Below are 27,889 nucleotides of genomic sequence, written 5' to 3'. Positions count from 1 at the left end.
ACACGGCAACAACAAGATTATACAACGATCAATTCTGATGGACGTGGCTCTTTTCAACAATGAGATGATTCAGACCAATTCCAATGGTCTTGAGATGGAGAGAGCCGTCTACACCTAGAGAGAGGATTGTGGGGGCTGAGTTGGATCACAACAGAGCATTCTCACCCTTTTTGTTGTTTGCTTTTAGTTTTCTTACTCATTTTTTTTCCCTTTTTTATCTGATCAAAGAATGACATTTGTAGAAATGTGTATAGAAGCATCACGTGTGTTTAAGCTGTTGGATTACTTGCCATCTGGGGAGAGGGAGGGAGAGAACAGTTTGGAATATAAGGTTTTGCAAGGGTGAACATTAAAAACTATTTTTGCATATATTTTGAAAATGAAAAGCTATTATTTAAAAACAGAAACCAAAAGGTTACTGTGTCCATCCTTGAGTAGATACAAATGCAAACAGATAGGACAGGGCCTGCCCTCAAGGAGTTCTTCCGATGTGAGACCTGGAGAGTGGGAGGGGGAGAGAGGAGGGTCTCTTCCCTTTGCTGGAAGGGAAGTGAGCTATATGGCCAGGGCTTCTGATGGTCCTTCCACGTGAAACTGAGGCAGTTAATGCTTTTTACTGACCCTCCCCTGCTATGGAGAAAAGACCAGACTGAGCTGGGAATCAGAGCAAGAGCTTTCTTGAAGTAGTCACTTGCTGAGCCCAGAACTCCTCAGACTGGCTCTTGTGGACCCCCAGGCAGTGGCCAAGCCCGATCTGGCCAAGATACCAGGTAAAACAGGCCGGCCCAGAGATAACCTGCCCAAACCACTCCCACCCCCGACCTGTGATTTAATAGGGCCTGCTGTCTGTGCCCACCACTGGGCTCCCCGTGTACAAGTCTGCCTTTCTAGGAGGAGTAAACCCAAGGATGCGACCCAACCCTGTCCTTCCAGGACTGAACTCCGGGAAAAAGCTGACGGCCTATTCACGGTGACGCCCCAAAGCAGGCTTATTGTGCTTGGTAGAAGGAGGAAAATCCCAGATTTGGCCATTTCATTAGTCAGTCATATGGGGACAAGAATAAAGAAGAACTGGAAATTGGGGAACGGTGGATAAAAAGCATCTCCTGCTCAGGCGTCGTGTTGGGAAATGTCCAGGAAGTGGCCTGGGAAGCACCCACGGAGGCTCTTGACGTACAGAACTTAGCATGTGCCTCCCATAGGTGGTTTGATGGTCCTGTTTATGGTTGAACAGATGTGCTGGTTCTGATCCATCTGGGTTAAAGACCAGGAAGGAATGGAGATCCTCTAAAGGGGACATTTTGTATGGTGGGGTCCAGAGGGAATAGGGGCCTTGGACTTTATTCCCCAATCACCCATGAGGCTGACATGAGACTCGCCGCCCAAAGCTCGGAAACTGGAAGCTGGCCAATGGGACAGTTTTCCTCTGACCCTGCTTTCCTTCAGAGTAAAGGCAGGACCTTCCTCAGAGAGCTAAAGGAAATCAGTGTTAGGTTTTCTCAAGTGTCATCTGTATCCTCCTCGCCCCAGGAGCAGTTTTAAAAATGGTGGCAGTGTTTATAACTGTACTGGGGTCATTGGGATCCACGGTGGGACTTAAAGGGAAGCAGGTCAGAGGTCAGATGCCAGATGAGGAGTTCTCCCTTCCTGTGGAATGAGAGGCTAGACTATCTCACTTGTATGGAAGGTCCTCCTGGGCCCTAAGTGAAAGTCCTACCTTTGTCTCTAGCCAGTCACCTGGCTCCCAATGGGAGGCTGGGAAGTGGAACTGGCTGAATCGAGGCTGATCATAAACCCAGCTGGAGGCCCTGACTGAGGGGATTGACTTTAAAGACCAAAGATCATTGAACCAGAAAGTCTTGCCATCATGTGGCTTCTCCCTCGAAGCAACAAAACTGCCCATTGGAGTCTAAGTAGGCAGGTGGGAGCCAGGGAAGGAACTCGGTTATTCCTGACTCTAGGCAGCTGGGTGGCAAATTACGCTAGGCCAGAGTCATCTCTCATCTCCCTGAGTTCAAATCTGGCCTCAGACACTTCCTACCCATGTGACCCTGGGCAAGGCACTTTCCCTGCCTGCTTCAGTTTCCTTCTCTGTAAAATGAGCCGGAGAAGGATGTGGGCATCTATCTGCTCCTTATCAGCCAAGAAAACCAAGACCTCACACAGGGATCCCTCTCAAGGGGGTCCTTGAGCATAGAGACTTCCATTTTTGACTTTGTGTATAGTAGATAGTTAATCAATGCTTGGTGGTTGAATATAATGGAATATTGCTAGACAGAAAGAAATGGTGAATATTTAGTATTTAGAGGAACTTGGGGAGACATATCTGAACTGAAGTAAGTCCGACTGAGAAAATCCCAGCTCCTTGAGAGTAGGGACTTCCATTTTTGACTTTTCTGTAGAGTAGATGTTTAATCAATGCTTGGTGGTTGGGAAGCGAATATGATTGCGAGGCAGAAGGAAGTGATGGATATTTAGTATTTGGAGGAACTTAGGGAGAGCTGTCTGAACTGAAGTAAGTCCAGCCGAGAAAATATAAGATAAATAGAAGAATCAATTTTTTAAAAATCTCAGTGATAAGGAATTATAATGACTCAATTTGACCCAGGAAAAGAGTAGAAAAAGCCTGTTTGTTTAAGGCTCTGCATATTCTCCCTCCCCCAGAGCTTGAATCAGAAATATGGAGCCCTGGCTGCCCTGCTGATTGGGGAGCCAAAGGAGTCCCTCAGGTGTGTTGGTCAAGACCGGATGGAGGTCAAAGATCCAGCCCTGTCTGGAGTCGAGGATTACTCCAGGATCTTCATGCTGACCATCCAAGCCACACCAGTGTCACTGAGAAATCAAAACATTGAAATCAATATTGAAATACTGACATGGAAAGCCTCAGGGGCCATGGCTGTCTTCCACAGACCGGAGCAGGTGTCTGCCGGGCAAGAGCGTGCCTTCTAGGGCCAGTTATAGGAAGGAGGTGACGGTCTAAAATCGCTTTGAAGTTTGCAGAAGTCCCTCCCTACCTGAGAGGAGTGGCTAGAGAGACCCTTACTAGGAGCAAGCCAGTTGACCTTGCTACCAGTTTCTTGATTTGAAAAAGGAGGACATGTTTGATTTGATTTTTCTTGTGCAGCTAGCTAATTGTATGAATATGGATGCATATATAATTAAACATCTATTTCTACCATGTTTAATACATATTGGATTACTTGCCATTTAGGGGAGGGATTGAGGGAAAGGAGGGGAAAATTTGGAACACAAGATTTTGGAAGAATTAATGTTGAAAAATTATTCATGCATATGTTTTGAAAATAAAAGGATTTATCTTTAAAAAAAGAAAATAGACTAAAAGTATATAAAAAAGGAGGCCCTCTATTCAGTGACCTCCAAAGTCCTTTCCTATTCGTGATTGTCTGGTCCCATTTCAGTCTTAGAACAAGCCCGTGAGAGGTATTCAACAGACCTGAAACTCATTTCTGCACATGTAGAAACTGAGGCTCTTAGATAGACGGGAAATGACATAACTGTGCTCACACAGCTGTTTAAGTGCCAGAAGGGGATGAGAAGTCTGGGCTTTCCCAAGGGACAGTTCATCCAAAGATCACGCGGACTTTTATGGAAGGAAAACCGTAGATAGACAGATATATCCGGTCCTTCATTTTTAGCTTTAATTAGTGCCCTTTGTAATCGTGTCATAGAGAGTGGACAAAGTAGATAGCAGAGAGGGCCAATGTCAGAGATTGCTGGGTGAGAGCGGGCTCCTGAGCCCTCTCCATCGCTTCATGGCTGCCTTCGGCTGCCCCTCCCGGCTTCTTTTCTACAAATGAAGGTGACTAGTCTGGAAACCATCACGCCTCCCTTACTATCACTCAGTGAGTCCCAGATGAGGCAGGGCGGTCGGAAATCTCCAAATCTCTGCTGTCACTGCAAGTGCTTTGCAAACCTTTGCTCGCCATGTCGATGGGGGCTGTTCTCAAGCTCCTTCCAACTCATCTGTAGCTCTCAGCCTCTTTTGGCCTTTCTTCAAGCACGGCCCCATGGATCTAGGTATCCAGATTCAAAATAAATGAACTTTTCCCCAAATATTTTGGTGAAAATAGAAACTTTCCGTTTTATGAGATATTACTTTAGCCATCTTGCTGTACTCAAAGTCAAACAAAATATTAAGTCTTAATTCCATCTTCTTTCAACTGTTTAGCTTTGCCCGTGGACATTCAGATAAACATTCACCATGGAGATGAGCGGGTGGATTTGGCTTCCTGGAACCGGGCGCCATGTTGGACTATATAATACTAATATAAGCTGTCCTTTAAGACCGAATCCTCCATGCATTAGCTATTTTATCTGGAGGCTTTATCTAAAGCCTTGTTTCTAAAAGACCTTCTCTGTTTGGGTTTGAGGCTCTTGGGATAGACAGAGAGAGGGAAAGTGGTTCATGGTGTAATCTGGAACTACTCTCCCACCTGTCACCCACACCTACAGCTCAGGGCCCCAGAGCTGGGGTGGGACCACATTCCCTCACGACTTCAGGAACATTCCAGGAGCATTGGGGGTACTTTTCCATTGCCGCAGACAAGAAGTCCCCACCAGTGTGTTGTCTCCATGATTATCACTTGGTATCATCTGATGGTGCAGCTTCAATGAGCTTTCAGAAATGGAGATTCACTATGGTAACGTAATTGGTACCAGACTCCCCTGCCCAAATTATGGGATGTACAAATATGTACAGAATCCAGGGGAGGGGAGGCCGGGGCTTAAAGATTACATGTGGCTGAGGGGCGACTCACAATTCCGAGGAAGATTTTCCATTGGATCTTTAAAAGCCCCTACCCGCCCCCCTCCCAATTATGGAGCTTCTTGTAGAGTCCTGAATCTTTCCCTCTTCCTCATGACCAATCTCTGCTTGCCTCCCATTCAGACATTGCTGCCAGCAGCTGCTGGTCTAAGTCTGATACTAGGACACCCATTAATCAATCATTCAATAAAGCACCTACTAGGTGCCAGTCACCATGTGAAGTCCTAGGGATACAAAAAGAGGCAAAAAATAATTCCTATTTTTTTTAGAAGCAAGTAGGCGATTCAGCGGGTGGAGCACAGGGTCTGGAATTAGGAAGAACTGAGTTCAAAACAGCTTCAGACACTTAACTAGCTGTGTATGCTATCTATATAAAATAGAGATATATTTTATATATACATATATATGTATATACATGTTCATATTCCAGACCACAGGGTCTGGAATCAAGAAGAAATGAGTTCAAAACCAGCTTCCGACACTTACTAGCTGTGTAAACTCTCTCACTCTTGTATACACACACACACACATTCACACATACATATATAGTGTATGTGTATGTATTTCTGTCACACCCAGCCACAATGTCTTTGATTAAATGGATTCTACCAAGCTAGAATATCTCTCTTGGTTCAGGTTTATTGGATGAATATAAAATCTTATGATTTACTTAAAGTAGAATAGAGGTCATTGGTCAATTGACTTTATAAACCCTACTCTTGTGGATGATAAGATGCTGGACTTGGGGGTGCAAGGAAGCTTGCAAGCATTCTAGTTGTGTGTGTGCTTTTCCCTGTCTCCCTTAGCTGACTCCCAGTTAGTTAGCCTTTGTAACAAAATGTTTTTGTGTTGTTTTTTTTTTTTATTATGTGATTCGTTTTTTGCTTTTTTTTTTTTCAAAGATCGTTTTCAACATTCACCCTGGCAAAACTGCTCCAAATTTTCTCTCCCTCCTTGTCCCCGTCCTCTCCCCTAAACATCAAGCAATCCAATATATGCTAAACATGTGCAATTCTTCTAGACTTGTTTCTACATTTATCGCGCTGCCCAAGAAAAATCCGATCAAAAAGGGAAAAAATGAGAAAGAAAACAAAATGCAAGCAACAATAACAAAAAGGTGAAAATGCTGTGTTGTGGCCCACAACCAGTCTGGGGAGTTTTAAAGAGAAGAAAAACAATTCAGCCAATGACTTCTCCCTCGTTTCACCCTCTGGTCTGCTTCCTCTTGTCTTCTTGGGGAGGAGATCCCCACCTTTAACTGGCTGTGGAGGAAAGCCGACACCCAGAGAGATGAGGAGACCCACTTGTCCAAGGTCACACGGTTCAGAAACCCCCCAATCTGCACTGGAATGACAGAGAGCCGGTAGCTAGTGTGCCGCATCCCCTAATGGAGTGTCTCCCTCAACACAGCCAGCAAGGGGTCCCCGAACTTCCCCTTGGGGAGCTCCAAGCCTGCTGCTTCCTGACAAGGCCGGCTTTCCTGGGGCTCTAGTTGTCCCTTTCCCACCTACCGGCCTGACTCTATCCTCCTGAGTCCAAATAGGGAACACCAAAGCCAGGATTCGAATCCAGGCCTTCTGGGTCTATCTTGTTTTTGGAGTTTGGAACAGGCGAGTCAGCTGCCTCTCTCCCTGGATGCCCTGGTCTAAGCTTTGGCCTTGGGTCATCCTGAGGGTCTCAGGAGCCGGGGAGAGTGGCGGGCCCCAAACCGGTCATTCTGAAGCCCCGTGGGTCCTTGGGGCCCCAGCGGAGAATAACGTGGCTGCGGGCTTCCTCTGTCTCCACAAAGCGGCCGGATGAGATTCGGGGCCTCTGTTTGCCAGGAGCAAACAGGTTGGGCTTGTATGTCACGTCTTCTCGGGGGTTCACTAGAGTTTCCGCGTCTGTCCTGTGAACACCCGAGCACATGCCCCGCGGAACAGCCGGATGTTTTTGTTCCTCTGTTTACCTCGGCTGCTCTTCCCTGAAATCCCCCGGGATGGCCTCCCACTGACGTGTGGCGGACTTGGGCTGGGACTTGGCCAGAACGCCCGTGGAGAAAAAGCTGGGGGCCCCAGAGGCCCTGTGAGGTAAGCGGATCACCCTGGAATGGGATGCTGGCTCCTCGGCCCACTCCGGTCCCCTTCCCAAGGGGCTTCACCCTCCCCCCACACTCCTAAGGAGGATGATGGCAGAAGGAGTGCTCTGGATTCAGAGCCAGGGAGGCTGGGTTTATATCCTGGCTGCCCTGTGGGCTCCCTTTGTGGGCTTGCACGGGGATCCCAACCTCCCCGGGCCTCAGTTTCCTGATGTGAATTAGGAGATGTTCCGACCGTGACGTACAACCTTATGACTCGCCTTCCCCACCACTAGCTGATTTCAATCCCTCTGGGCAGATGCTTCAGAAATGGGCCCTGGGGAAGGCCTGGGGCTGGCCCAAGGATGAATGCCTGAGATCGTTAGGGAGGGGGCCCACCCACCCCCTGGCGTCTGCCGTGGCTCCCCGTTCCTGGACCTGGGAAGTAAAGATTTCCAGCCACACAACCAGAAACTGATCGTCACCTCCATTTGTCAGAAGGGGAAATCGAGGCTCGCCTAAGGTCACAAGGGGGGATGCAGAGCAGAGCCTCCAGACCCTGCTGCACCTGAGCTTTGAATCCCTGAAAGGCAGGCAGGACCCTCCCCGATCTGAATACCACCCATGACCTGGAGCTTATTATTTCTAGAGGGATCTCTTAGACTTCTTAGAGTAGGGCACCAGATTTGGAATCAAAATTGGATCCAGTCCTTTCTCTATCACTATCCAGAGCGACTGTGCTTTCTGTGACTCAGTTTCCTCATCTGAAAAAAGGAGATGAATACCAGTTTCAGTGTGTTTCTGGTTGTGTGGCTGCCCTAGTCCCATCACATCACCTTTTCATCTCTCATTGTGAAACCCTCTTTTTGCTTCACAACTCAAGTGCCACGTGAATATAAACGAATCCGAGGTCAAATTTAGCAAGAGCAGGCAGTGTGGGACAGTGGATAGTGCGACTCTCTTTGGCTTGAGTTCAAATCTTACCTCGGACATGAGGGACCTTAGAGGAGGCACAGTGGGTTGAGCGCTGGATTTAGTTAGCCTCAAAAATGGAAAAGAGTGCCCGTAGGAGCTGCCTCGTGGGGGTTTTGGAAGGAACACAATCAGTGGAGTGTTTGAGTGGGCTTGGATCAACCCCAATGGGAGTTTTAACAATGGGCTTGGGAGATCCCATTGTAAAATCACCAAGAGAACTTTTATATCTCCCAGATGGCCAATATACCACATCAGGACGTTTTGTTGATTGTCTGGGTTTAAGAAAGTGATGGAGAAAATATTAATGAGTCAGGCTTTACTTAAAAGTATGCCCTGTGTATATATATATTTTAAATCAGAGAGCCAACTGTTAAATATTTACCACGCTGCTAAAGATAACGGAATTTGTCAATTGAGTTGGATAATCAGGTTATAAATCACTATGGAAACTGATATATATATATACTGAGCCTTGTAAAAATACTGGTGGCTGCGGGAGCATGTGAGAGAGCTCTGCAGAAGTAGAGAAACTAGAACTTGGGGGATATTTGGGTGAATGATAGGGTTTGGGGGGAATCAAAGATCAGTTCCTAAGTTAGAAGCCTCCGTGCAGGAATACTGAAAGCATGTTATTCTCTGGACTAAAGTTTCCTTTTCTATGAGGGAAGAAAAAGTCTTTGAAAAAGTCAAGAATCGCCCCAAATTTGGTGAACAATTATGAGAAGGGGAGGAGGAAGGCAATAAGCATTTATTATGCACCTACTACATGCAAGTGCTAAATATTATCTCATTTGATCTCACAACAGCTCTGGGAGGAAGTGCTATTATTAGATTCATTTTATAGATAAGGAAACTGAGGTCCAGAGAAATTCAGGGATGTTTTCCAGGTCACGCATGGAGAGGGAATGTGGCTAAAACAGGATTCGAGCCCTCCAGCTCCCTTGGCTCAAAAGAGCCCTCTTCTCACTGGACTGAACAGTGTCCCACTCTGGCAGTGACCCTTGCCTTCTGAGTCACATCTGCAAAATGGGAACGTTGAGGGACCCTTTTCCTACCTCTCAGAGTTCCTGTGAGGCTCCTGTCATATGTGGAAACAGCAGCCAGTAGACTTGGGAGCCATTCTTGTGGCATGCAGCCCCTCCTCCTCCCCCCACCAACACCAGGTCCATGGCCAGGGTTGAGCAAACAGGCAAAGGAGCCAGATCGGCGTCCTGGATGGCTGCCACCGCCTGGAAGCCCACCCGGGTGTCTCCCACCTTCTGAGCTTCCTTCACCTTATCAATAAAATGAGGGGGGTTGGACTGCCTGACCCTCCCAGCAGCTCTAGACCCAGTTCCCGTGTCCTCCCTGAGCTTTTCCACATGAAACCTAGGGATCCCCAAATGCTGGCGCCAGAAGGGCCCAACCTGGACCTGAATGAGAGGCCCCTTTACGCCATCGCTGAGACTCCCAGATATCCCAGCTCTGCTTGCACCCCCCCACAGAGGGGGAACTCATTACATTCCCAGGCAGCCCCTTCGATTCTGCCGGGGTTCCAGTTAGACGAGTGCCCCGCTTTCATCGAGGATGCTGTTTGCTTGGTCTCCTCTCTGAAAGATTGGGTGCAATTTGGTGCCACCGTGGCACCCCGGCCCCTGGGCTAAGGGATGGCACCCCGGCTCCTGGGGGAGGGTCTCCTGTCTCCTATCTGCACACAATGAGGCCGCATTTCCCCAAGTCCCACAGAGGCACTAAGGAGGGGGCTTGCCAGCCAGCCTGGGCCAGCCCAATCAGCTTGGCTTCCTGGGCTCCTTGTGACTCCATGAGTGAAAGAGCCTTTTAACATCCCAAGATCGTCTTCACAACATCCGTCAGCCCTTTGATTGGACCCGTGTCTCAGACCACGGGGGAGCTGGAGGCACCTGGCAGGGCTTGAAGAGTATCCGGAGGCTGGAGCTCTCTGTCTCAGCCTAAAGAAGCCTGTCAGGAAGCCTTTGGGAAGAGGGAGCCCCGGGAAAGCCGCCTCCCCCTCCCCTACAGCTTCTCCAGCCTGAGTCAGAGATGAGCTACAGGAGGGCCTCCACCCAATGATGGGGCTTAGCTCTCGGTGGGGGCCTTGGCCCAGTGAGGGGGCTCAGCTCCATACTCCCTGAGGTCCCTGCTGCATCCTGCAGATAGCGCCAATCAGGGGCCTTGATGTGGTGCCTGGAACCGGATCAGGCACTTCTAAGCCTTCTCTCCTCCTCAGAGCAGGTGGAGGCGCAGGGAAGCCCGTCGCGTGCTTTGTGGCAGACTTGTACCACCACGGAGGCTCCCCGCCAGGATACGGCCTCCCTCGTGTGGCCTTCAGGCTCGCGGGGCCGCTGACCTTGGAGCCCAAGTGACCTTTGCGGACATCCGCTGCCCCAGAGCATCTCATTAGTTTGCTCGGGCCCAGAAATTAAGGGGAGCTGGGGGGCCCCCATCTGCACATGGACAATATGGCGCAGAATGAAGAGCAGGGTGAGAATCCCGCCATCTCGGAGAGGTCAGGGGGTGCAGGAGAGACCCCGCCTTCCAGGCTCCGAGATTGGCCAGGAGGTGTGAGCGGCCTCTGTGTCCCTTGGATTGGATGAGGCGTGGAGGAGACAGGACCTTGGGGAGGACCAGAGAAAAAAGGGCCTTGAAGGCCAGGCCACGGGAGGCGGTCGGGCCCACGTAAAGATGCTGGAGTGGGAGAATCTCCGTGAGACGGGGTCTCGTCAAGAAGATCTTTGCAGCTGGAGGCGGGGGAGATGGATGGGGGGCAGCGGCCCAGGAGGAGGTCCCAAGGCCCGGGGGTCTCTGGGAATGAAGAGCTTCTGACTGCAACACAGCCAGCCACGGAGGGAGGAGCACCTGGCCCCCTGGGAGGAGTTGACAGGAGCCTGTTGACTGACTGGCTGACTCCATCCTGGAGGTTCAAGGTCACTCCTGTGGAGAGGTCATCCCAGGGTGCCCATCCTCCAGGCTTGGCTTGGATGGGAGGCGCGGGCTCGCCACCCTTCACACACTAAGGTTCCGGTTCCCTTTCCCAGCCCCCTCCAAGGGCCCGCAGATCCGGCTTGTGGCCCTGCCCCTGCACTGGCTGGGTAACTTTGGGCCAAGCCCTTCCCCTCCTTGGGCCTCCCAGAACTCCTGGGAAAGGCAGGCCCGGGAACAGCCGGGAGAGCAGCATGGGGAGAGAAGCGGCCCGAGGGAGCTGCTCCTGCGGCCCTGGGCCCGGGATTCTCTCCTTTGGTCCTCAGGGAAGCTCTGAGAGACAGAGGCTCAGCATCCTCACTTTACGGCCTGGGAAACTGAGGGAAAGTTAGTGGCTGACCAGAGACACACAGCAAGGGGGTGTGGGAGATGTCCCTGACGGCAGCCTCGGCTTTCCGGCCGGAGCAGGATCTCCCTCCGGCATCTACAGGCCGGGGACTGTGGCTCAGTCTGGGCCGGGCCCAGCCCACGGAGCCCAGAGGCCCCCTGGGAGGCCCTGCTTGGCTCGGCCCGGCAGCAGGGGGTCTGGTGGCCGCGGCACCTGTGCCGTCAATGGGCCTTTTGTGAGCAGCTGGAAGGGGCCCAGGATGGGTGGGACCTCCCAGAGGCACCTTCCTCAACCTGGAAATGTTAAAACAACATGGGCTTCCTCCCCTGGGTCAGACTGGGGGTGAGGGGAGCTGCAAGGAAGCAGCGGCCTGGGGGTGCAGGTGGGGGGTCGGAGGGCAGCCATTAACCAGCCCAAGGGGGTAAGTCAGGACCCCCATCTCCCCCATTGGCCCAGAGTCCGGAGGGCTGTTAGAGGCCCTGAGTCCTTCCGAGCTTTGCTGTGTGACTTTGGGGCTCAGCCCCTCTGGGCTCCCACAGCGGAGGGGGCTGGGCTGGGGGACTCCCACCATCCCCAGCCCTGCTCTCGGCTTTATGGGAGAAGCTGAGGCCAGTCTCCCCTCCAGCAGGCACCTCCTGAACGTGGGCCCCACCCACTAGTTCAACAGCTTGGGGCCACCCCCCGGGTGCTGGGTCGGACACTGGCCGCTTGTTTTCCCCAACAGTCCTCGGGCCACCTTGTCCCCAGCGCAGCCGGGCTGGGCGTGTGAAGCCCCGGGAAAGCACCGGCGCCCTTCCCAAGCAGATAGGAGACGATCCCGGGGTCTCAGGGGCCCCACCTTCCGGCTCCGCTCCCTCAGGCTCTGAGTGCTGTCCCCTGCGGGCACACAGCACCCTGGAGAGCACCGGGCCACAGGCCTTAAGGGGCCTTCAGGAAGGTGCAGGGGCGGGATGGCTTGGGTGCGAATCCTGTCGCCTGCATTCTCCGTGACTGTGGGACCTCTCTGAGCCTCAGTGTCCCAGTCAGTGAGACTGGGGCCCGCGGGGCCTGGGCCCAGGGAGCATCTCAAGGAGAGGAGGCCGGGGGCGCTCGGGGAGATGGGGGGGCAGGGGGGACGGGGAGCCCTGGCTCAGCTCGCAGGAGGACAGCGGCCCCCGGCTGTTCCAGGCCCGGCCCCTCCCCTCGGAACAATGGGCAGCTTTCTTTCACCATTGTTCTCTTTGAAACAAGCCCGGCTTCCCCCACCCGGGACCTTCTCTGGCCCAGTGATAAGATCGGCTTTCCCTTGTGGAGCCCCGGGCTAAAGGATGGATTAAGCACGAGGGGGGAGCTGGGGGAGGGAGAGAGAGACAGAGACAGAGACAGATAGAGACACAGAGATAGAGATACAGAGAGAAAGAGACTGATAAAGAAGGGGGAGGGCGAGAAGGAGGGAGTGGGAGGGAAGGAAGGAAAGGGAGAGGGAGACAGACACAAACAGAGACAGAGGCAGAGGGAGACAGAGACAGAGACAAAGAGACAGAGACACAGAGAAAGAGACTGAGACAGAGAAAGAGACAAAGAAGGGGGGAGGGAGGGAAGAAGGGAAAGGGAGAGGAAGACACAGACGTAGTTAGAGAGAGACAGAGAGACACAGAGACAGATAGAGACACAGAGATAGAGAGAGTGGCAGAGAGAGACAAAGACTGATGGAGACAAAGAGATTAAGAGACAGAGACAGAGAAAGGGGGAAGGGAGGGAAGAAGGGAGTGGGAGAGGGAGACACAGACACAAGAGACAGAGACAGAGATACAGAAGGGGTGGGGAGAAAGAGGGAAACAGAGAAATAGAAAGACAGAGACAGAGAGAACGATGGGTGCTCTTCTTGGGTTTCTGGGGATGGAGGAGCCCACCTCTCCTGAGCTGTCACCGATCTCTCCTTGTTCTGGGGCTCCATGCGCTTGGTTCCATGTTCTCCACAGACGGGGACATCCGCTGGACCCCTCCATCTTTCTGGGATTCCTCCTGGGCTCGGGTGCGGAGCTGGGTCCCCTCCACGGCAGCGGCCCTGCCTTTGGCGGGTGCACAGCTCTGTCCGAGGGCTCCCCTGATGTTGACGATGGGGGTTCTCCAGACAAAGCGGTCAGTGGGACCCGTGGCTGCGGCACAGTCTTGGAAGGAATCTCGGATGATTCCCATTGTTCTCGCTTCATTTCCAAGCCCAATTGCCTCGTGGGCCGGCCTCACACATGGAAGGCCTTGGAGGCAGAGTTGCGGTTCCTCAGTCATCAGTCTCTCCCTTGCAGAGTCGAGACCGCCGGGGGCAGGACAAAAGTCAAGGCCACAGGCCCAGATCAACCAGGGTGTGAAGCGAGCTCCCCCAGGACAGACAGACCCAGGCCGGCCGGCCTTCGCTTCAGCGCGGGGGCTGCTTTGGGCTTCTTTGGGCCTGGGGGTCCTTGTTTCTGCAGCCAGAGAGCTAAGGAAGCTCACCAGCACGACTTGTCAGCTCTTTTATGGGCCCCACGCCACTCAGTGAGGAGCACACGAAGAAGGGCAGATTTGTGATACTCTGACACAGGACAGAGGGTGTCATAGACCAGGACATCTAAGATGGAGAGCACTTGGGAGGTAACCTTAGAGGAGGCCGTCCAGCCTCTGAAGGACAAGAGGGAAGCCCTCCCACTCAAGGGGCGCTCCGAGCTTTGGAGGAAGCCAAGGCCAAATGTAAAGAGCTGTCCTTCGTGGGGAACAAAGAGACGGCCGCTGTGGCCGGACCCTAGCGTCAGGGACAGAAAGCCACGTCCAGAAAGCCTGGAAAGACAGGGCTGGCAAGGATTCCTTGTCTGGGTTGCTGTGATGTTCGGCCTAGCTTTCTGTCATAGTCTGAGCCAGTGTCCTTCAGCAGTCCGACAGTCTGACAGTCTCAACCAGTCTCAGTCTGAGTCTCTCAGCCCTTAAATACCCTACTACAATTACATCATTGCAGTATACTGAGTATAAGCCAAACTAACGTGGTTATTTCATTATATCAAACTAGAGCGATTGTATCATAACAAACTAGAGCGATCATATCATTATATCAAACTAGACATATGTGAACTAGAGAATCATGATCTCATCGATTCCCCTGAGTTAATACCTTGTTTCAAGTTTACTTCTCCAGCGTTCTGGCCCTTTGCAGGTTGCAGCATCCTTCCCCCCTCCCCAGAGACACTTTGAGAAGCGCTTCCCCAGCACCCCCCAGATGGGGCTGCCCCCAGCCCACCCCGAGTCTATCTCTCTTCCATTTCAGCCGCTTTTCTTACTTCTCCCTCTTCTGCTATATGAGGGAAGTCAGACGCCCATAAGGCATTATACTTCTGAAAGAACCGGAAGGTGACAGTGGAAAGGGGCCCGTGGTGGGTGCAAGCAGACAGGAAGGATGTTGGGAACCAGAAATTACGCATCCGAAACCATGTGGAGGATGCTACTGATGATATGGAGGAGTGAAAAAGATGGAGTGCTCTTGGGAGGCAGGGAGGGCCCAGTATCCCAGGGATCTCTGGGAGTTTACTTTTTCTTGATTGTGAATGAACTCATCTGTATTCATGGCAGCTTTAAGGATAGAATTAGGATAAAGCCACAGAGAATGCCTATTTATTTAGAGTATTTTCATCCTGGCCTCTTCACCTGCATTAATCAGAGTACTAACTGGCACCTCTGTCTCTGTCACATTAACTCTTGCAAAGTGCTTTTAGATCCTCACAACAACCCCGTGAGGAGAGTGGCCACCAGAGCATCTGTGAAGTCGGTCCTCATAGTCAGTCTTCTCCCTCAGAGAACCCCTCTCCAAGGTCTCCTTCTGACTGGACTAGAAGGGCCAGTTACCCATTCTGGGCTAAGAAGCAGAAAACTGAGTTCAGATCCTATCTCTCCCATGTGACCTTGGCCACATCCCAGCCTCATTTTGCTTAACTAAAAGTGAGAATGATAGGTCTTGACTTGAGAGCCAGAACTGCAGTTCTGGATCTTAGTTTGCTGGGTGGTGTAGTGTTTAGAGTGCTCAGGCCAGAGTCAGGAAGACTGAATTCAAATCCAGCCTTAGATACTCACTGGTTCTGTGACCCTAGACAAGTCACTTCACCCTGTTTGCCTCAGTTTCCTCATCTGTAAAAATGAGCCAGAGAAGAAAAGGTAATGTCTTTGGCAAAAAAAAAAAAAAAAAAAAAAAAGAGGATCACAAAGAGTCGGACATAATTAAAACAACTGAACAATAACCACAACAATCTTTTTTTTTAATTTATTTTTTAATAGCCTTTTATTTACAAGTTATACGTATGGGTAATTTTACAGCACTGACAACTGGCAGATCTTTTGTTCCAATTTTTCCCCTCCTTCCCTCCACTCCCTCCCCTAGATGACAGGATGACCAGCAGATGTTAAATATATTAAAGTATAAATTAGATACACAATAAATATACATGATCAAACCGATTTTGCTGTACAAAAAGAATCGGACTCTGAAATATTGTACAATTAGCCTGTGAAGGAAATCCAAAATGCAGGCAGGCAAAAATATAGGGATTTAACCACAACAATCTTATCTAGACCGGATTTCAGGGGGCAGACTCAGATTATCATTGGCCTTGAACTTAAAGCTTTTTCAACTTGACAGAACTTTGCAGAGCCTTCTAGAGCCTGATACTACTTTATGCTACAATGGGCAATGAGAGTATATGAATATTGCTCCCCTGGCAAGTTGGACCATTACAGGAGCAGCTGCTAATTCTCTCAAATTTGTCAACCTTGTGCATGGTTATTTTTCCACTTTGAATCTCACGAGCCCCCACTAGCATGCTTTTTCTTAGCAATCAGGCAGTAGCCTGAGCTTTTTAAAAAAAGATATTTACTCCAATGGCATAGTTACAAAGCACTTCTCCCCAATTTGGGGCACACAATCCAAGAAATACATATAAAATTTATGGGAAAATAGATCTGAATTTAAATTACATTGGTAGTGAGGGACGTGTATAACATCTACAAATAGCCAAAGCAACTCGTAACCATAAGACAGCAGAGATTCAGTTTCCTTTCTTTTTTCCATTGGGGCTTTTCTGGGCTTGCTCTTCTTAGGACATGATGTCTCAATTGGCCAGGTCAATCTACTGCCAGATGAGGTTAAGCAGGTTGTTCAGGTGGATCCTCATTGGGCTTGCCTGCCACTGCGTTGAGCTGGGCAGTTACTTGGCTGCTGGACAGCTGCTGCACAACCATTGGGTGGCCAGTGTCTGGGCTAGACCAGTCTGATTGCTTAGAAGCCACTGGGCTCTTTGCTGAGCATGGAATCTCTTCTAGACATTCCCTGAGCTCATTCCTTGATGGACAGCTCTTTATCACCTCCAGTTACCTTGGCTCCGTATTCCCGAGTCTCTTCAGCCAGGACAACCATGGGAGATGGTTGACAGAAATCTTCTTACTTTGACCACCTGACAGCCTCAGTTCTGCTGTTCTTTTTCAAAGGGAAAATGTTCCACTATATAATCACTGGGGGCAACGATTGGGTGATTTTGGAGGCAATACAAGTTCTTGAGGACCCAGTCTTTCTTTCCAGTATTAACCAGTGGAGATAAAGGTCAAAGTCATGGACCAGGCCTCAGCCCTCCATCAGACATGAGGAGCTCCAAGGCATTTTTTTTAAGTTACCCTCAAAGTCTAATTACATAAGGAGTGCTCCCTCTGCTATTCTATGCTAACCTAAAGAGAACAGAATAAATGGTGGGAAGGAGCTAATAAGGCTTCCTAGAGGAGAGAGTATCTGAGCTGAATAGGGAAGAAGAGCTGAGGATTTAAGAGGAGTGCCTTCCAGGTAGGGGTGGCAATCTATGCAAAAGTGCAGTGGTGGGAGATGAGAATAGGAAAACCACTAGGTTCCAGTTTGGCTGGAATGGGGTGGGGAGATCAGGGGAGATAAGGGGAGGAGAGGGCTGCATTGACTTAATTTACCTCATCTAAAAATTTTCATGGCATTTTCATTTTTCTTTTTTCCTTAACTTGGATCTCTTGGCACTTCCCAGCTTTGTCTGTCCCATCTGTGAAATATCTCTTTCATGTCTTCCTTTGTATTTCCACTTCTTCCCCATGAGACAGGTCCTCATTACATCATCCAAGTACCTTCTCCCTGAATTTCCCTCATCAGCTTTCCCTTTCCCAATCTGGCCTTTTTATCACAATCAGAATGATCTTCCCACCAGGGGTAATGGGTGCTGGGTGCCCCTGTAGTCCCTGCTGTAGTCCTCAACCCCAAAGTTGAGCATCGCTTGAATTGGGTTTTCAGAACTACAGGAAGGTGAGACCCAAAGCCCATCTCCAGAAGATGAGCCACCAATATGGGGGGCCCAAAAGAGAAAAGAGCCACCAGGATGCCCCACGAGGCTCAGACTAGCCCGTGTCATAAAACAGAGCAAGTTAAAGATTCTGTGCTGATCCAGGCCTGGGAGAAGCCATCACATTTCCAAAATGGTTGTCAAAACAGCCCCAAAACATCTTCCTTATTTATTATTAATTATTATATTAACAATTATTGTTATACATGCATATATCTGGTCTAGATCCTGCTGTAGCATAGTCATTGGCTCCTTCTTACCTTCCAATTCAATCGCAGAGTTCTTTGCCTGCCATTCAAGGCCATCCACAATCTGGTACCATCTTATCATTTTAGTTTTATCTCATACTACTTCTTTAAACACACTCCATACGAACCCCTCTCTAACTCCCTCTCCCTGTTCCTTTCCTTCTCTTTCTCTCTCTCCTATTTCCTCTCCCTTTCCCTCCTCCTCCTCCTCCTTCATCTTCCTCTCTCTCTTCTCTCCCCCTCTGTCTCTGTCTCTTTGTCTCTCTCCTTTCTTTCTCTCTCCCCCTTTCAACACACAGAGACATATACACACCCATCTTGGGTTCTTCTCCCTTATGCTAATTCTTAGGCCAGAAATGTTCTCCCTTTCTCTCTTTGGCTAGCAAATTCACCCCCATGTAATAAATATCAGCTCAGTTGAGCTCCCGCCTATTCCAGGAAGCCTTTCCAGATCTCCCTCTGTCGCAGTCAGCCACTGAGTACTATTCTCCCATCCCACTGAGCCCCTCTAATGAGCTGATCTTTCTGGAGAGGCCTTGGCCAGACGGCCTAACCCAGTGTGTAGAGCATTGGCTTTGGAGCCCAAAAACCCGCGTTCAGGTCCCACCTCTTGACATTAGCTGTGTAAGCACGGACGAGTTATCGAAGCCTGTGTTTTCTCATTTAGAGCAGTAATCGTGGTAGTAGTTCTATAATGACATCTATCCCGGACCCTCGTCCCTGAGGTCCAGAGGCTGTGAGGAGGCCACATGGGCCGCTTTTCTGGCACTTCTGACGATGATGATGGTGTCAGTGGAAAAGTAGCTTTTTCCTCGTTGGCTCGGCGTCGAGCACTCTCCCCGGAACAGGGACTCACTTGTCTCTTCATGTCGTCTTGCCAAGGAATTTAAAAATTGTCCTGGAAGAGTCCCCTGAGCAAAGATTTTTCCCCTCCCTCGTCACATGCAAATGGAGATTCCGGTCCATGGCCACGTTCCTTGGACAATAAGGGAAGCAGCGCCAGCCAGCTGTCGTGTGGCCTCCCCGTGTGACTGGCCCCATCCCAGAGTGAGACTTGGAGCTCAGGAGCCATGACTGCTCAGTGCAAAGACGTGCATTGATTAGGCACCTCTTGTGGCTTAGCCTAAGAAGTGCCATAGCTCCAGAGCCCATGGGCAATGACAAAAGATGTCGGCTGTCTGCTACCTCTGAGGTTTGCTCTCTGTGCAGCCTTGGGTCAGGTTCTCCCTGGGGCTCAGTTTCCTCTTCTATAAAGGGAGGGGCTTGTAGGAGATGGCTCCTGAGTTGGTCATTCAGAAAAAGATTGCCCAACATTTATTAAGTGCTTACTGTGTACCTGGTATGGTTTTAAATGTTGAAGATGGATGTCTGCCTTCAGGGACAGTGGAAGAGACAGCATGAAAGTCGCTTTTGGGTACAGATGTATATAGAGAAAGGGGAGGTGATCTCAGGGGACAGGAAAGGTCTCCCCCAGAAAGGGGCATTTAGAGCTGAATGTAGGAGGCCATTGAAGCAGGGAGGCAGAGGGAAAGTCGGGGGCTATCCCAGGCACTCAAGGCTAGCTAATATGAATGTCTAGAGCTAGATGGAGATGCCCAATGAGATGATCTGCAGGGAGGACACAAGAGGATCCAGCAGAGCAGCTCTTAAGATCCAGGGGCTTTGGCCAGGTCACCCATGCCTCAGTTTCCTCAAGTCTAAAAGTAAGGAGTTTGGAAGAGATGGAACAGCATCCAGAGTCCATGTTCTCTAAGGATCTAGAGACTTTGTTCAGTCATTTTCAGTCACATCCAGCTCTTCATGACCCCATTTGGGGTTTTCTTAGCAAAGACACTGGAGTGGTTGCACATTTCTGTCTTCAGCCCATTTGATAGATGGAAAAAAAAAAAAAACAGAGGCAAATAGGGTAAGTGACTTGGCCAGGATCACACAGCTAGGAAGTTTCTGAGGTCAGATTTGAACTCAAGATTAGTCTTCTAGACTCTAAGCCTGGCCCTCTAGGAGCCTGAAGTAGAGGGGAAGTGACTTGGCCAGGATCACACAGCCAGCCAGTCAGAGCTGGCATTAGGGCTCATTCCAACACTCCATGCTGCCCACCTCAAAGCCCATCTCCTAAAGCACAGCCCGCTTGGCCTCTGTGTCCCCACCAAGAGGACCCACCCCAAGACCACAGACAAATCCAATCAACAAGCACCTATTAGGAGCCCACTGTATGCCCTGCTGGGTGCTGGTTGCAGAGATGATACAAGGAGGAAGGGCTGTGAAGGGTTTGGGGCAAAGCTTTGAGCGAAGGAGCCTTGGGTCCCCACAGGGTCCTTGTGGGCACTTGTGGGCCGGGGGTTGCATGCCCTGCCAAGAGAAGCTCATGGGAGCCGTGCTTAAGCTTCAGGCCTGGACGGGCCACTCTCTGTACACCTGGAGGGAATACCCAAATCAGTGAGATCTGACTCACTGAAAAGTTGTTAGGATTTTTCCATTTTAGGTGCTTTGAGATCCTCTACACTCACTGCCACAGGACCAACCCTCAGTTTCCCAGTCAGTAAAAATGGGGGGGGGGGGTTCCTAGCCGGCCTCCAAGAGTCCTTCGGCCCCCAGGGCCAGGATTCAAGGGCCCCGGGACGAGGCCTTCCTGGGCTTAGCATCCCTAAGATTTGGGCGCCTGGAGCTCCCCAAGCCTCACCCCATCCCCTGCCAAGAATTTGGTTTTGTCTGGGAGCAGCTTCCTCCCGGAGGCTGGGGCCCAAACCTCTGCCGGAGGAGGGTGTTGTCAGGCCCGGCTTTGGTACCTCCCGGGCTGAGCTCATCCTGGGATGTTGAGGGGATGTTAAACAAGCCGTTGTCCGGGCAACGCCGGCTCACATCCTTGGCACCCGGCCCTTTCCTCAGAGTCAACCGGCGGGAGGAAATGAGCTGTTGGAGGAAGAGCCGGCCTCCCTGCGCCAGGCCCTAAAAATGGACAGAGGCCCAGGGCCTCCAAAATGACTTGGCAGGTTTGAAAAACCAGATGAGGCGGAAGCAGGGCCTGGGCCGGGGCCAGCCCTCGGAGGGGGCAGGGAGGGGGAGCCACCCCCGGGGGGGGCCACTCCTGGCCTGGACCCCTCCCACCCTGCTTCTTTGCATCTGCCCCGGTCCAGGCAGCACCTCTCATGCTCCAGGCCCCCAGTTGGGCCCCCAGAGTGAAACGGAGGGGCCTGGAAGATGCAGTGGCCGGTTTCAAATGTTCCATAGATCTTGTTATTCACCTCCTGCGGGCAAACGCTGGATGTTTGGGGAGGGATGGACCTGAGCTTTCAGCCTTCAGTTCCCTTAGGCTGCTCTAAGGTACCTATCCTCAGGCTAACCCAAAAGCCACCTCCTCCCCGAAGCCCTCCTGGACTGTGAGGGAATTTGGGGGGATTGAAGCCCCTTGGCCCTGCCATCTCCAGCCACTTGGCCTTTGCGGACCTTCATGGGACCCCTTCCCTTCCTGAGCCGCGTTACTGCCCTTGCCCTTCTGACACCTTTCTTTGCTGTCGCCAGTAGGAGATGGAAGCCCCTTGAGGGCGGTTTGTCTTGCTATGTAGTACTGGGACCCGGGAGCTTGTGACACTGTCTCCGGCCCCCTCCTCTGCCTCGGGCCTCCCTCCTGGGGCTGTCTGGGAGCCAGGAGCCTGGTCTTACTCATCTGCACCCCTCCCCCACAGTGAGGCAGGTGCCCTTGCCAGCACCGGCCACTTACTGGTGACCTATTGTAGTGAGATAAAAGCTGGCGGATCGTTTGGCAGAAAGACCCTCGGGCAAAGCAGCCTCCATGATAAAGGATTCTGGGGGGATTAGGAGCTCCAGAGAGTCAGGAATAGAGAGGGGGAGAGGAGAGAGAAGGAGGGGGAGAAAGGGGAGGGAGGGAGAAAGAGGGAGAGAAGGAGGGGGAAGAGGGAGAGGAAGAGAGAAAAAAGGGAGAAGGAGGGAGGTGAAAGAGCAAAAGAGAGAAGGAGGGGAGAGGGGAAGGAAGAGAGAAAAAAGGGAGGAGGGAGATGAAAGATCAAAAGAGAGAAGAAGGGGAGAAAGGGGAGGGAGAGGAGGGAAGGAGAGAAAGAGGGAGAGAAGGAAGGGGAGAAGGGGAAGGAAGAGAGGAAAAAAGGAGGAAAAAGAAGGGAGGTGAAAGAAAGGAAGAGAGAAGGAGGGGAGAAAGGGGAAGGAGGAAGAAAGAGGGAGAGAAGGAGGGGGAAGAGGGAAAGGAAGAGAGAAAAAAGGGAGAAGGAGGGAGGTGAAAGAGCAAAAGAGAGAAGGAGGGGAGAAAGGGGAGGGAGAGGAGGGAAGGAAAGAAAGAGGGAGAGAAAGAAGGGGAGAAGGGGAAGGAAGAGAGGAAAAAAGGAGGGAAAAGAAGGGAGGTGAAAGAAAGGAAGAGAGAAGGAGGGGAGAAAGGGGAAGGAGGGAGAAAGAGGGAGAGAAGGAGGGGGGAAGAGAGGAAGGAAGAGAGAAAAAGGGAAAAGGAGGGAAGTAAAAGAGCAAAAGAGAGAAGGAGGAGAGAAAGGAGAGGGAGGGAGAAAGAGGGAGAGAAGGAGGGGGTAGACGGGAAGGAAGAGAGAAAAAAGGAGGGAGAAAGAGGGAAGTGAAAAAGAGAGCAAAAGTGAGGAGGGGGAGAGATGAAGAGAGACAAAAAGGGAGGTAAGTGGGAAGAAAGAGAAAGTGAGGAATAGTGAAAAGAAGGGGATAGAGACAGGGTAAATGGAGAGAAGAATGGGCAGGGGAAAGTGAGGAAGATGAGAGAGAAGGGAGGAAGGAAGGGTGAAAGGAGAGACAGAGACATAGAGACAGACCTCTCTGACTGGGAGAGAATCCACAGGACTTTCCGGCAAAGTCTGAATGTTGCCTGACATCTTACTGGACTTAAATATCCCATATATTAGCTGTTAGATATCTATTTCTCATGAGGATCAAACACAGTAAGATTTGTAAAATGTTCGGGGCAATGCCTGGCAAATAGTAGGTGCTTAATAAATGTGCGTTCCCTCCCCTTTCTTTGCTCTTTCGAATAGGCTGAATCAGATTTCGGTGATCAGGGCAAACCTTGTACCTTCCTCTCTCCAGAACCGTCCTTAACTCCCTATTTTCTCTCGGTCAATAGACAACTCTCGGCTCAGCACTTAAAGAACAGTGAGAGTAGAAGGGACTTAATGGGTTTATAAGCGGTTCGAAGTTCTTTGAAGAAAAGTCTCAAGGGAAACAGAACCCACTGGACTCCCCAAAAGCTGCCAAATGGGCTGGACGCTCTTGATTTATTGATTTTGTGGCACGAGAGAGAGCCGAGCGCCTCCCAGGTTCCCTCCTTGTGAAGCGGCCCTTATCTCGGGGAGGATGATGGGGCTTCTTCCCATCTTATCTCAGTAATAAACGTCCAGCCTTCCCCAGGTGTAACTGAGCGGCTCTTGGCAGCCTGGGGAGGGCCTGGCAGCTGCTGCTCCCGAGCGTGTTTATTTAGCAGAACCCGGAGGTAACAGTGGCGGGATGGCCCGGGCAAGAGCCTCACAATGGGGCTGAGTCACTGGCCACTCATTCCTTCCACGGGATCTCCTCCTCCTCCTCCTCCTCCCTGAGCTGTTGAGTCTGCAGCTCCAGGGAGCACCCCCTCTCTGCCTCACAATCAGTGGAAGATATTGTCCCCGCCCTTGAAGGGGTGCAGTCTGGGCAGCCATAGTGGCCATGTACCGGCCCCTGACAGGTCAGAAATGTAAAGAGTGAGTGAGTGGGGGCCAGCTAGGCGAGTTCGAGTTCCCCTCCATTTTACAGAAGGGGAAACTGAGTCTCAGAGAGTGGACAAACAGAGCAGTGCACCAGGAATAGAACTCAGAAAATCTAGCTTTTATAAACACCCCTTTTCTCCCATCCATTTTTTTTTTTGAGGCAATTGGGGTTAAGTGACTTGCCCAGGGTCACACAAGTGTCTGAGGCTAGTCTTGAACTCAGATCCTCCAGACTTCAGAGCCGATGCTCTATCCACTGCGCCACCTAGCTGTCCTGCAGTCCTTTCTTATGTGACCCTCAGGGCTACTTCCCTGGATCCTGATTCCCTGTATATCCCATCTCTAAGTCCGTCTGGAATCTAATGTGTAAAGGTGCCCTGACCTGTTTAGACCTCAGTTTCTCTTCTTTAATGTGAAAGACGAGCCCCACCAGCTCTGAATCAATAATCCTTTAATCCTATTTGCCTTCTGAGCTCTAATTTCCTCCTCCGAAAGGGAGTGATCTTTGAGGTTCCTTCTCCCAAGCCCACAATTCCAAGGTGTTCCCGTCTTCCTGCCAACTTTCTTCCTCTTCAAAATGGGCAGAACCTCCCCCGCAGCTTCTTGGAAGGAAATCGCCGGTGAAAGTGCCCGTGAGATGGAGCTGTTAATGACTTTTAGTCTTGGAGGGACAAGCTGAGGGAAGGAGGCTTCCATCAGCCCCCGAACTGGCAGGGAGAGTACCTGGAAAGGTTCGGACTTTGAACTTGGCAGCTGAGGAAGAGCTAAAAAGCAGCAAATCCTCCTGGGACAATCCTGCCCCATATCGGTTCTTTTATCGGAGTTCTGCTGACGCTTCGGGTTTCTGGTTTCGCTGCTCCCGTTTTGTCAGAGGGAGCAGGCCGGGGTGGGTGCGTCTGGGGGGCTCCCTCTGCACATGGGGGAGAGAGCACCCCGTACCTAGGACCGCCGGGCTTTTCTGAGCCAATCACGGGGATTTGGGGTGCCAGGGGCAGGTGGTACCGTCCCGGGAGCCATCCCCATCTCTTCGGTCCTTCTTGCTCTCTGTGGTACCTGCGAAATGTCAGCGGAACCCCCCCTTCCCCTCGAGGATTTGGATATCCCAGCAGCGAGGAACGGTTTATTGAGGTGGAAGTGGGAGGTTACAGCGGGGAAGCTCCACTGACAAAGAGCCCCTTTGTTCGGCCCAGATTGACTTTACCCCGGCTCTCCCCTCCTTCGGAAGGGACTTCAGTCAGCCCCAGCCAGCTCCCAGTTTATGTGGCCAATAAATCAGGAACCGCCGCTTAGCCGCTGGAGCAAGTTCTCTTATTCAATACGAGGCTGCCCACAGATGCTCGCCCTCTGACCTGGGGGCGGTGGGAGGCTGGGATTGACAGGGCCCAGGTCCTGGCTGACCTGCCCTTCCGAAGCCATTCCAGCCTTTCCGAAGCTCTTTCCGTTTTTTAAACATTTGCCACCCTTGGGATTGTGAATTCGACATTAGATATTTTTCATTCAATTTAATGAGCGTGTACTCATTACTTGCTGAAACTGTGCCTGGTCCTGGGCCTTGAAGGCAGAATAAAAACACTCCAGGTCCTTGAGAATACACAAACACACACATATGTACGCACATGTCACCCACATATGTGTACATATGCACCCACACATATCTATATCTATACAAATCTATGTATATCTATATCTGTATATCCATATATCCAAATATATCCTCATCTCCTAAAAGCACAGACCTTGGATAAAGATATCAATGGCACCCTTATCAAATAGCCCATCCCCTGGCACATAGTAGGCACTTAATAAATGCTTGGTGATTGATTAATTGATCGAGGCAGGATATATAATTATATAATAAAATTGAATGGCAACAAATGTGAGGTCTCAGGCTGGGATTAAAAAATTCAGCACCAGCAAAATAACAATATATGTAGTTAACTTATACTCTAACATATTTAACATGTATTGGTCAACTTGCCACCTGGGGGAGGGGGTGGGGGGAAGGAGGGGAAAAATTGGAACAAAAAGTTTGGCAATGGTCAATGCTGAAAAATTACCCAGGCATAGAACTTCTAAATAAAAAGCTATAATAATAAAAAAAAAAAATCAGCCCCACGCGTCCAAGCTGGGGGAGGCAAGAGTTTGCTAGACAGGGGAGATCAGTGGGACGCGTCAGTGGCCAATGGGGTCTTGGGTTATTTTTTGGGAGACAACTCTGGCTTCCGGGGACCGGGAGGCAATTGGCCAGATAACACGCCCCTCTGGAGCGCTGGCCTTCGGCCCGGGCCCCACATTGGAGGCAGCATGTTGGTGGGGAGGGTCCAGGTAACTACTGAGACCCAGGACTTCCAGGTCATGTTCTATAAAGATCAGTTGGAAGATCAGTCTTGTTTGGCACCAGTTAGAGAAGACCTGGGGGTGGGAGTGGGAGCTCCCTGCTGCTGGTGAAGAGGGACCAAAGGACCCCTTGCAAGATGGCTCCCTCCCACCCACCCCCGGGACTTCTTTCTCCCCTGAAATCTGCTTCATGGCTCCACCGTCAGGGACAGCTGAGCCCAGCAGGATTGCACAATTTCGCTTGTTTACCAACAAGGAGATCAGGTTGCACAACATGTTATTTTTCTTTTTTGGAAGTCTTAGCCAGCCCTGGAAGCTTTCGTTTGGGCATGGGAGGTCTCCCCTAGCCTGCTGGGTGAAATGATCCAGAATCTGGGAGAAAGCCACTTTGCCCTCAGGCCCATTTGACAGATAAGGAAACCGAGTTCCAGAGACGACAGGAAGATCCCCACTGGCTTCAGAGCTGTGATTTCATTGGAGCTCCAGGACGTGGCTCTGGCCCATCCCTTGCCACCGTCAAATACCTGTTTATTATGTGAAACTTATGAAATGCTCCTCCAAGGCCTGTCACCTGGAAGGTGCCAATGGGAAGGGGAGGAGCCCCTGCGGGCGAGCCGAGAAATATGACTCCGTGTCTTTGGGAAATGTTTCCAGTCCATCACCGGTGTTTGTCCTGAGAATTCTCAAAACTTGGACTTCAGTCGGTGGCCCTCGGGGGGCAGCGTCCTCCGGGCTACTAGCCTCCACTCCAACTGTCCGACATTGGGGCCGGCCTCCCATGGGGGGCCTCCCCACCTCTGGATTATCCGGAGCATCTTTCATGGCTTCGTTCCCCAGGGAAGCAGGAAGCTTCTGCTTTTCTTACCATGTTCATTGTCTGAGTAGATAAGGAACCTGCTGTCAGAAGGAAGCCAGAAACCTGCCCCTGCTGCGGAGGGTCACCTCCGCCGACCCTGTCCTTCCTCGCCCCCCTGGCCCGGGATGCTGGGCAGCAAGCTCTGGGGAACCGGCCTGGGGGGGCCCTCCGGGAGAAGGCCCGAGCCCCCATAGGCCCGGCCCCATCTCGCCTGACCTTGCGGCCTTTCCAGGTGACAAGGAAGGAGAATGGGATTTCTGAAATGATCCATAAATTGAGTGCCTGCCCTTTCCCATAATTTAAATATGGTCCTTGGACTCCTTCCCCACAGGCCCCTGGTGGTGGTGAGTGCCCTGGGCTGTGGAAGCCTCGGCCACAGGGGCGACTCCTATTGAAAGTTGTTTCTAAAGCAGGTGCCATTTACCCGGGCGGGGCAGGGTCCACCTAACTAAAGGTGTGTGTGTGTGGGGGAGACAAAGCAGGCTAGGAGAGCGCCAGGGGAAGGGCTGTGGAGACCGGGCCTGAGGGAAAGGGGGGGTGCCTTGGGGGAGCGGACGGGCCAGTCCCAAGGGCTGATCCCCAGATCAAACTTGAAAGTTGGATCGCAGTTCTGGGGCCCCGGGGGGCAGGGGTCGGTCTGATGAAAAAATCTGGGGCCACATTCCCTCCCACATGGTCCGGCCGGGAAGAAGGCAGATGATTGTCATCTTCTTTTGACAGAGGAGGAAACTGAGGGGCAGGATGAGGGGCCCCCCCGGGACCTTCCCCAGTTAATGTTCAGGGGCGGAGACCGGGCAGTTATGAGGGCCACCCCCAGGGGTGGGCGGGACTTGAACCCAAGTCCTCCTGGGCCACGTTTCCGAGGCCCGATGATTGCAGGATAAGATGACCAGGTCTGGCTGAGGGCCGCTGGGAGGTAGGGAAGCCCACCCTGGCTTTATCTGATTCAAGGCGGGACAGAGCTGAGGTCTAGGAGGGAGGGAGGAAGGGGCGAGCACCGCAGTCAGGCTGACTCTGGGTCTTTGGGATTCCCAGGGGGGCCCTTTGGGTCCCGGCCCCCCAACAACTTGGGGCCGACCTTGGCTCCCTTTTTGGTCCTGGGGCCCTGGAAGGTGCGCTTAGTGAGCGCTGGGTCCCCCCCAGTTCCGGTGACTTCCTTGGACAGGGCAGCTGCCGCAGGGGGCTCAGTGGGACCCTGCCGGCCCCTGGGGATAACCAGGACCGGTGCGCCAGGGTCTGAAGGGCCCCAGGCCCGGC

At 51.5% G+C, this 27,889-nt stretch overlaps 1 protein-coding gene across 1 annotated transcript in view; it reads left to right on the top strand.

Moving 5' to 3' along the window:
• The window catches only part of ANO1 (anoctamin 1), a 157,086-nt gene that overhangs the window by 55,470 nt on the left and 73,727 nt on the right, over window positions 1–27,889 (top strand). The gene's annotated exons all lie outside the window — the stretch shown is intronic.

The sequence above is a fragment of the Sarcophilus harrisii genome, chromosome 6, assembly GCF_902635505.1.
Source record: "Sarcophilus harrisii chromosome 6, mSarHar1.11, whole genome shotgun sequence".
NCBI classification, from domain to species: domain Eukaryota; kingdom Metazoa; phylum Chordata; class Mammalia; order Dasyuromorphia; family Dasyuridae; genus Sarcophilus; species Sarcophilus harrisii.
This window is presented reverse-complemented; position numbering and strand designations above follow the sequence as displayed.